Source organism: Vidua chalybeata, chromosome 5, assembly GCF_026979565.1.
Source record: "Vidua chalybeata isolate OUT-0048 chromosome 5, bVidCha1 merged haplotype, whole genome shotgun sequence".
Lineage (NCBI taxonomy): Eukaryota > Metazoa > Chordata > Aves > Passeriformes > Viduidae > Vidua > Vidua chalybeata.
This window is the reverse complement of record NC_071534.1, coordinates 41,014,635-41,025,119: the sequence shown is the minus strand read 5'-3', so window position 1 is coordinate 41,025,119 and position 10,485 is coordinate 41,014,635. Positions and strand designations below refer to the sequence as shown.

The window sequence follows — 10,485 nt, the reverse complement described above, 5'->3', positions numbered from 1 at the left end:
GAATGGAGAATACATCACAGGTTTTTTCTATTTCCATCTGGAGACAAGCTTCTCCCTCATCCATGGGCAGAAGCACATTACCAAATTTTCTCTTGCTAAGCCTAGGACATCAGGATTAAGATTTCAAGACAGTAGAAGAAAATAGGAAAAGAAAGGACCAGTAAAAGTTTAAGGTTATCCTAAACTGACCATAATACATTCCTTGAATTCACTGGTCTGTTTGTAACTCCCTTGAACGAATTACATAGGTGACTGGTTGTTACGCTTAGGTGAATTTAAAAGGAATTGGCAGAGCACAGTCACAGATTCACTTCATGATGCAGCTCTGTACACTCCACTGTCAAAGGATTTTACTTATGCTATCTATATAAAAAAATATCTATGAAAACACAAAAAATTGTGTCACATTCCATTTCATCTTATAAAGTAAAGCCACACATCAGACCATGAGGAAAGGATCAGGAGAGCAATGAGTGAGAACAGAAGCATAAGTCAGCTATAGCAGCCATCTCTTTCTCAGGCTGATGTTGTTTAATGATCTACATTGAATCCTCTATAAAATGTGGAAGTGTTGTTGGAAAAACAATGGAGAAAATCTGGCAGCCTAACTAGTTTCAGGGAAAGGGTACTGGTCTTTCTCTCTTCTATAAGTGCTGGTCAGGAACTTTTAGATGAGTAATTAAAAAGATAAATTTCTGGTTTTCATAAGGAAAAGGCTGTAGAAGATATCTAAAGACAACTTTACCAGAAAATCTAAAAAAATTGAAATTTCTGCTTAGGAATAAAAGAATGTGTCCCCACAGAAAAGCTAATAATAATTTGCACAGGAATGAGAGTCTTTACTGTGGTATATCTGGACCATCTCTTTGAACCTGAATCTTCACCCTGAGAGTTGAAGATGGGATCATATTTATGCTTCTGACCATAAATTTCAGCCTGGTTTTGGGACACTTTCACTATAAAAGATTATTTTAAAATATCAAGAGGATTTTCTAACAGAGAAAGACAAAGAGTCTGATTAGTTTTTAGGATCCAGTCCTAAAGAACATTTATATTTTTCTTCACAAAATGAACAGAGAAAATCTAAGGCCTTGCCATTCCTCATCAAATGATTCTCATGTTCTGGTCCGATTTATAAAAAAGAACACAGACAAGCAATACAGAGAAATAAATACCTGAGACAGTTTAATAACTTTCCTTTATCTATGTGTATATTATTTTTTGTTAGCTCCATATACATGGAGAAAGATATAAAACATTCATATACAGTTTTAGTTTAGTCACATGATGCAGCCAGTTCACAATGACTTCCCTATTTAATATAGTGTAGATTTAATCTGACTATTAGAAAACTGCCCTATTTAAAACAAGGTTCAGGGCAATAACTCCTGATTCATATATTTTCCTTCACTTATTTATTCTCTAATGAATTGTGTTTCGTATCTGGAAAGACAGAACATCTTATACATACCAAGCAATACATGTGAAATAATGCTAGAGACAGCCTAGCTATAATGAATAACACTATATCCAACTGTAATTCCCAGATGAAAAGTTAATTCAATAGTGTACCAGGTTCAGCAGATTGAAATTCTGCCTGTTCTGAATTATTCCACACACATTTTTATGAGAGATACAGTGATATTTTTGTGCTCAGGTTGATATATATGACATTTCTTGCAAAAAGAATTGCTACTGTCACTAATATCCCTTGCTGATTTACACATTGGCTTAACCACTGATCAACACACTTTTAAAAATTCCTAGTAAAAAAAACCCCAGATTTTCTGTATTCCAGTGGTGTCAACCTATTAAGTTTTTGCTTAATAAGTTTTTGACAATATACAAGTTCATATACAAGTTCATATCCAGAGTATATTATTAATAGCAATTATATTGCACTATGAAGAGATTATGCATTAACTAGGTGATGGCTAAAGCTTCAAATATGAGGTCCATGACAGAAGCAGTTCACCTCAGTCTGTAGACTGCCTTGAGAAACTGACCCACAGAACTGTTACCTGATACAAGTTCAGACTATCTCAGCATACACAAAGATATTTCCCTGTATTATTTTCAGACTATACAGATCATGGGTGTCAAACATTCAGTGCCTTACTGGAGAAAATCAATCTGAGGCCTGGTGCTTTCAAATTTATAAAATTGAGATTTTCCGATTACTTACACATTTTATATGGACATATTTCTTCAAAATTTGCACAGAATGACCCTTGATGCGTCTTTGCTCTCATCTGACAGGCTATATTTATCCTGACATAATGGGTGTGCAGCTGCATTCTTCCACAATGTAAAGTTCAGACAAGTTAGAACAAACTTAGTCACTGCCTCTGTCTTGCCAGGGAAGCTCTTTCTCAGGAGCACTGCAGCAGGCAGATATGTTGTAGTATCATCCAGAGAATGGTTAGAGGGCTCTGGTAACAATTAACCTATTATTTTAGGGTTTTAAAACATGTTAAAATTATTAACCTCTTTCAGACTAAGGAATAAAAATAGCTATCATTTTATATATATATATATGTTTGATCAACTGGTCTGGAAAACCAGGAATATGATTATATATTTGTTTATGAGTAACAAAGGCTTTGTACCTAGTAAACTAAGCTGTAGCATCTCCTTGTTGGTCACAGCTATTTCATAATAACCTGAAGATGTATCACACCATGCTGGATTTTTGACATATATTATGATGTTGTATTGGCTACATATCAGAAATAACTCTCCAGGTTCACTTTTGTCAGTATCTCTGATGTTTTTCATGGTTTGGCAGACAATACTACCAGAACCCTTTGATTATAATGAATGAGACAAGATCACTTAAATCTGGTTGCATTAATAAAGTACACTGATGTACAGTCCAGGATGCCAGCTAAAACTCTTGGAAAAAGGAATACAGCCAAATGTGTGGTGATGCCAAGCTATTCTATTCACAAAACAAAATAATTTTAGCTTTTCATTCTTCATATTAATGCATTTGAAGGAATTTCCTATTTATAAAGCTGAATTAATAATGTTATAATAATGTTGGCTTGATAATGCAGGCTCAACTCCTGCAGCAGATCAGTTGCATCGACCATCTCATCTCTGAAACTAGACAGGGCAAGAAAAGAAAGAAAAAAGAAAAAAGAAAAAAGAAAAAAAGAAAAAAGAAAAAAGAAGAAAAAGAAGAAAAAAGAAGAAAAAGAAGAAAAAGAAGAAAAAGAAGAAAAAGAAGAAAAAGAAGAAAAAGAAGAAAAAGAAGAAAAAGAAGAAAAAAAGAGAAAAGAGAAAAGAGAAAAGAGAAAAGAGAAAAGAGAAAGGAAAAGGAAAAGGAAAGGAAAAGGAAAAGGAAAAGGAAAAGGAAAAGGAAAAGGAAAAGGAAAAGGAAAAGGAAAAGGAAAAGGAAAAGGAAAAGGAAAAGGAAAAGGAAAAGGAAAAGGAAAAGGAAAAGGAAAGGGCAGGGCAGGGCAGGGCAGGGCAGGGCAGGGCAGGGCAGGGCAGGGAAGGGAAGGGAAGGGAAGGAAGGGAAGGGAAGGGAAGGGAAGGGAAGGGAAGGGAAGGGAAGGGAAGGGAAGGGAAGGGAAGGGAAGGGAAGGGAAGGGAAGGGAAGGGAAGGGAAGGGAAGGGAAGGGAAGGGAAGGGAAGGGAAGGGAAGGGAAGGGAAGGGAAGGGAAGGGAAGGGAAGGGAAGGGAAGGGAAGGGAAGGGAAGGGAAGGGAAGGGAAGGGAAGGGAAGGGAAGGGAAGGGAAGGGAAGGGGATCACTGTCCATCTTTGCTCAGGAAGTAGCTTTTTAACTTAGTGCCCTAGCAGAATGTGTGCATTAGTCCAATGGAACAGCCATCTCTAGCTCTCAGCTTTACCAAACAGACCTCAATTAAATATCGCAACATAGGAGACTTTTTGTTGTCTTACTTCTAGGAAGTCAGAATGCCAGTTGCTGTCACTGGCTCTGAAAAGGCTGGGACTAGTACAGCATCTGTTTAGGTTACCTGAATATCTCCAAAAACTCAGCTTTGGAAAGGCTGGAAAATAATGTAGGCTTTGTGGAAAATTAATGCAGTGAGAAAACAAAAGATGAACGTAAATCCCAGTATACTGAATCCACAAGTAAATAGGTTCAGATAAAGCAACAACAAATAAAAGCATACCTTTATGGAAAGGCTGAAGAAAAAAAAAATAATTAAATTAATTGAAAAGTAAATTATAGAATTAGAAAGCACAACAAACAGAGATAGGTTATGCATGCTGACTTTAGATTAAAATGCCTTAAGCTATCCCAGCATAATTTAGAATGTATTGGATAAAATATGTTCTGCTTTCAGCTGCTTAAAATCGTGATCTGGTATAATGTTTGCCAGAATTAAAAGTACAAAACTAAAAAATCTTAAGTCAGTTCTGAGAAGAAAGGAATGAAAATAAACTGCACTAAAATTCTACAGATATTTGTCTTGCTTGATGCTTTAAGTCACACAGCACTACTACCCTTTTATAAAGGAGTATTACATGTTGTGTGAAAATGAACACTCAGAAATAATATATTCATACAGTGGTTCTTCTGGGAAGAGAAAATCTCTTTCAAAAGTGATAGAGAAGGTTGCTAGAAAGTGTGGGTTGTCAAGAGAAGTTGCAAGTTTTCCCTGTGTGTGACTGTAAATTGTACTCAAGTAAAGTATGGATTCAATTAGTATTTAAGATTTCATCTTATGTTCCCTTCACAGGACTTGCTACATTTCAGAAACAAGTTTTTAAAGATTTTGCTGAGTTTTTTATTATTTTTATTAGATCCCCATTTCAGTAAATATTAACTTTAGCAATTTTTCCAAATATTCTTTCTCTGCATATCAGCTGACTGCTTTACATCTCTTGATGTTTGTGGGGCAACAAAAACCAGCATATCACAGAGCTTTAGGAGAGCTGTACTCCCATCCCACAGCTCTGATAGGGCCACCTACATAGTGAAGTTGGTTGGAAAGCTTATAGGACAGGATATTTTGGAAATTGTTGTGTTCAGAAAAACAGCAGGCACCAAGGTCAAATTGTCAGTCGAGATCTAAAAAAAATACAAGAAAAGAGAGATCCAGAGACAAGAAGACTCAAAGAAATACATGTGATCAACATATATATGAAATATATGATATCATTATTCTGTAAGGAAACAGTGCAAATCATGTGTACTGCATAAGTATGTACATTTTGGAAAGATAAAAGGACAGATTATATAAATGCAAATTACATTCATTTCAGCCTGCATCATAAACAATGGCATTGGAGATGTCAAATGAAGGACCATTCGTTTTCTTGACTAGTGGATGAACTGAAACAACTCTCTCCTTTTTCTTTCTCAGTACTGATAGTAACAAATCCTAATAAAACTAGGACTTTGATGAGCCATTAAGATTCCAAATTCCGCTGTTCATATTCACATTAAGTGGTATTTTAGTCTGTGCAGAGCTGAACAGTTATTGGGAAAATTTGCAGAATAAATGCAGAGATAATGTAGATTATTGCACTTATCTTTAATAAAGGGTTTGAATAGGCTTTTTTAATAAATAACTTATAAACAAGGAAAAAAGTAAAATATGGAAATATGACAGGGAAGATTTATGGGGTAAGGTTTTATTTAACAAGAAAATTGGAGAGACTGAATCTTGTCTTGAAAACTAATGCTAAATTACATACAATAACTATTGTACTCCGTTATATATATGGGTCAATAATTTAATAATATGAATTGTGTACAAGTGTATTTCAACAAGGAAGGGAATGTTTATAAGGAGAAATAATATTATTAGACCATCTATGCTAGTTGAAGAAAAAATTTTAAAACTTTCAGACGGAACCCCTTTGAATAAACTATTTTGTGTAGTACATGAAATGTACACATACACACACACATACACACATATACATCTCCAAATGTCATGTCTACTGTTCTCAGCACTTTTCTGCTTCTTTTGCAACATATAAACTTCCAAAAGACAAAACATGATAGGTGCTATACAAATAAAAGGAGCTTTGAATTTGGGTGAAAGAGAGTATTTTTGTCTTCTAAACTGAGCATAGTGGGGGGCCTTTGAATAATTCACAGTGGATGACATCACCTGAGTTCTACTGTGGTAGTTTGCTGAAGCTGGAAAGTAATGTGCTTTGACTTCATCTACCAAAAAAAAAAAAAAAAAAATCAGTCCAACTTTGTTCTATAGGCATTTCTTATGTCAAGCAGCAGCATCTGTGATTTCCATCGGGAACCATCCAAAAATAAAAACAATAATAATTTAAAAGAACAAAGCCCAATAAATGTGGAACCCCTTCACAGCATAATATCACACTTTTGGGCACTCATCTGTGTGAAAAATGGAAACTTTCTTGCTTTTGCTGGCTTCTACTTCACTGGATGTACCCAGAAGTCTCAGAGAATCACTTGCTAATTAGGTTAGTGTCTTAAAGTTTTTGCAATATTCTAGGAGGTACAAGGACACACTCATCCTTCTGGACTTAGTTTTGAAATAGTAATGTGGCTTCCACCTAGGATATGCCAAAAGGAGGAGGCATTTGCAGACAACCAAGTCAACCACTGAAAAAAATTGATACAATAAAAGCAAAACTCTGGAACTGTTTTTCAAAAAACCACATTTTTGGGACATCTCTGAAGAGCAAGAATTCTTCTTTATTTGATCAAGTAAAAATAAAGTATTGTCATTACCATGACTTAGAGTGGAGCCAGTGAGAAAAAAAATTACTGGACTTAGATCAGAAAGCATTACCTAGAATTCCTGAAGGTGCTTTTACAGATCTAAGTGTGCATACAGAAGTGTTGAGGATCCTGAAGTGTACATACAGAAGTGTTGAGGAAGGAATTATTTCTCCATCTCTAGCATTTTTTCTAGAGTATGTTAATCTTTCACTATAAAATACCAGTCTTTTCTGAAATTTGAATATTAGAAATTTTGTGATCCTTTGGTTTCAAACAACACACAAATCATCAAATGAGAAAAGTGAGAAATATGTCATCTCCCTTACAAACATAGAAGACAAAGCCTTTTGGCAGGGTAAACAATCTGCCACAGGCATCTACTTATCAGTTGATAAAAGAGAACTTCCTTTGTGGAATTCTATTAATCCCTTTACCAACCTGCCAATAATGTTATTCTCTAGAAATCTAGTTTTATTTATTTATAGTCTGCAGAGTGTATTTTCTTCTCTGCCAATTAAATAGAACAGCTCTGTCAGGTCAACTATATATATGAAACTTCAATAAGTTTTCATGAAGACCGTATTTGATGCTCAAATTAAAATATGCTTTGCAACGTAAAAGCATGCACATTAAATCAAAAAATGTATTTTAAATGCTCTTTCACAGTTGTAGATACATAAAAATTTATGCATACTGAAAATGCAGGGCTGGTTTTGCACATAAATGTAGGAAGACTTATGTGTTTAAATTTCTATTTAGTTTTTTTTGAATGATCACCTCATTAAATATACAAAGTATGATTTACCACAAATCCCATGTCTTTACTACTCAAGCTTCAAGTGTATTTATCTAAATGTAGTTAATAGATATGGTAAATGCTTTTTTCTCTTTTGAGTTTGCAAGTTGGCTTCTTTTCAAATATTGAATTTAATGTCGATTTAATGGACTGGAAGAGATACAAAGCAAGTTCACAGACAATACAAAACTGGGAGGAGCTGTTAACTCCCTGGAAGGCAGGGAGTCCCTGCAGAGAGACCTCAACAAATGAGAGGGCTGGGCAATCAGCAACTGTATGAAGTCCAACAAGAGAAAGTGCTGGATTCTGCACCTGGGGTAGGGCAGCTTTGAGTGTATGGACAAACTGGGGAATGAGAAGCTGGAAAGCTGAGCTGTGGAAAGGGACCTAGTGTCCTGGTTGATGGCAAGTTGGATGAGTCAGCAGTGCCCTGGTAGCCAGGAGGGCCAGCCCTGTCCTGGGGTTCATCAGGCACAGCATCACCAGCTGGGCAAGGGAGGGGATTGTCCTGCTCTGCTCTGCACTGGGGCAGCCTCACCTCGAGTGCTGGGGCAGTTTTGGGTGCCACATTAAGCTATTAGAGGGGAGGGCAGCAAAGATAGCAGATAGATAGACTTCATTGCAATCTGCAACTTCCTTGTGAGGGGAAGAGAGGCAGGCACTGATCTCTGCTCTGTGGTGACCAGTGACAGGATCTGAGGGAATGGCCTGAAGTTGTGTCAGGGAAGGTGTAGGTAAGTGTCGCCACAGGCCCCTAGCCAGGTAATAATTAACATTGGCTCCATGATTGCAGAAGGCTGATCAATTGCTTTATTATTATCCTATACTATATTATACTAAAATGCGTAAGAAATTCAGTAACCCTTACAGCCAGTCCGATACAGCTTTGACCTAATTGGTCAATCCATCCAAACACCATCCAGTGTCCAATTAAGAAATCACCCTTTGGTAAACAAATCTCCATAACACATTCCACATGTGCACAACAACAGGTGCAACAAGTGAAGATAAGAATTGTTTCTCATTCTTTTCTCTGATTTTCTCACAACCTTCCCCAGGAAAATGCCTGGGAAAGTCTGTGCCTGCTCTCTGTGGCCAGAGAGCTGCTGCCATAGGTAAGATATTAGAAAAAGGCTCTTGACCCAGGGGGTGGTTGGGCACTGGAAGAGGCTCCCAGGGAAGTGGTCACAGCACCAGCCTGGCAAGAGTTCAAGAAGCATTTGGACAATACTCTTGGGCACACGGTGTGACTTTGGGCATGATTCTGTGCAGGACAAGGAATTGGACTCAATGATCCTTTAAGGTCCCTTCCAACTCAGCTTATCCTGTAATTCTTAAAAAAAAAAAAAATCTTATTTTTGTTTTAGAATTGAAAAATTTTATACTTAAAGTGAATATTTGCATATAAAGAGACCTGAACAGAGTAGGGGAGAATTCCTAACTTTACTGTTGATTCCAGCAGGGCAAAGCACTTAATTGTTGCATCCCGGATTGGGTTCAGATTAGGTGTTCTGATAAATGTCAGTTACCTGGTTCTGTGTACCCCCATTTCCCCTGCGCAGTGGTCCGCTCCGGGTCACTTATTATTGGAGCATCCCCATGTCAGTCTTGTGGCCACCCCCCTGTCCGTTCCTGAGAGTTCTGTGTCTGTTACCCCATCCCTGCATTCCCATTTGTCACAGAACCCTGTACACACCCCTATCTTGTTCCCTTTGGTTGCCGTGGGCCGTGTCATCCTCCCATTGCCTGTCCCCATTGGGCGAGGGGGCTTCCGCCCCTGCCTCCCCGCCCCCTATAAAATTCCATGCGCCCCTTTGTTCTGCCGCCATCTTGTCCACGCGGGCACCGGCAACGGATGCTGCTCTCCACTGCAGCCACCACGCAGCAATAAAAGTTCTCCAGCCAACCGCAGGGCAGGGTGTGCCTTCCTTCGCCTCTTTACCTCCTCCCAGTGTCAGTTACACAACGTGGCAGCCCACGCGGAGGCTCAGCGCTAGAGCCTCCAAACCAGCGGCAGCCCCAGACTCCCGTGTGATACGCTGAGCCTAGCCGGGCTCCCTGAGCCACTCGGGACTGGGAAAAAAGAATGCAATGCCACACTTAATAATGGACTGAGGTTCAATGTGGTTTTAAAGTGTAAGTCAATTTCACCTAGCCTTGACCATCTGTACTGGTTTTGACTAAGATAGGGCTAAATTTATCAGTAGTATCTTGTATGGGGCTATGTTCTGGGTTTGTGCTGAGAACAGTGTTGGTAACACAGGAATGTTTTTGCTACTCCTGGGCAGTGCTGACACAGAGTCAAGGCCTTTCCTGTCTCTCACCCTACCCCATTATAGGCTGAGAGTGCACAAGAGGCTGGAAGGCAATACTGCTGACTCCAAGTGACCCAAGAGATATTCCTGACCAAATGGTGTCATGCTGGTATCATGTATATAAAGCTGAAGGGAAGAGGGAGAAAGTGGGGAAGTGATGGTGTTTTTCTACCAACTGGCCATCACACAAGATGGAGCCCTAGTCTCCTGGTGATTGTTGAACACATGCCTGCCCATGGGAAGCGGTGAATTAATTCCTTGTTTTGCTTTTGCTTGTGTGTGCAGCTTTTGCTTTACCTATCAAACTGTCCTCTCAACTTATGAATTTTCTCACCCCTATCCCACAAGAGCAAAGTAAGCAAATGGCAAGTGGCTGTGTGGGGCTTAGTTGTTGTCTAGGGTAAAATCATTACAACATCCAAAGGCCAAAAGTCAAGCCCAAGCTCTTTTATACCCTAGTAATCAGCAGGAGAGAGCACATCCATATGGTGTCTATTCATATTATATTGAGGCACGTTACACCTCCTAGTAAGATATCCTTTGTTTTGTCAGAAGGATTATCTAGCTGTTTTGACAGCAAGTCAAGAATAATACCTGGCTGAACATGTACTCATCAGATTAGCCTGACTCTGTATCCAGACAATGACGCTATTGGAACTGCTCGGTCACTTTAGCCTATTAA

The 10,485-nt window shown here is 38.4% G+C and overlaps 2 long non-coding RNA genes across 2 annotated transcripts; one reads left to right on the top strand and one right to left on the bottom strand.

Moving 5' to 3' along the window:
- Positions 1–4,756: 4,756 nt before the first annotated feature.
- Positions 4,757–9,119, bottom strand: LOC128788280 (uncharacterized). Its single transcript, XR_008431013.1, has 3 exons — positions 9,018–9,119; positions 6,100–6,155; positions 4,757–5,048 (listed from the first exon to the last, which is right to left on the bottom strand). It is a non-coding gene; the product is annotated as an uncharacterized LOC128788280 (long non-coding RNA).
- A 126-nt stretch (positions 9,120–9,245) lies between these two features.
- On the top strand, positions 9,246–9,949 carry LOC128788281 (uncharacterized). The gene is made up of 2 exons (XR_008431014.1): positions 9,246–9,624; positions 9,828–9,949. It is a non-coding gene; the product is annotated as an uncharacterized LOC128788281 (long non-coding RNA).
- The last annotated feature ends 536 nt before the right edge of the window (positions 9,950–10,485 follow it).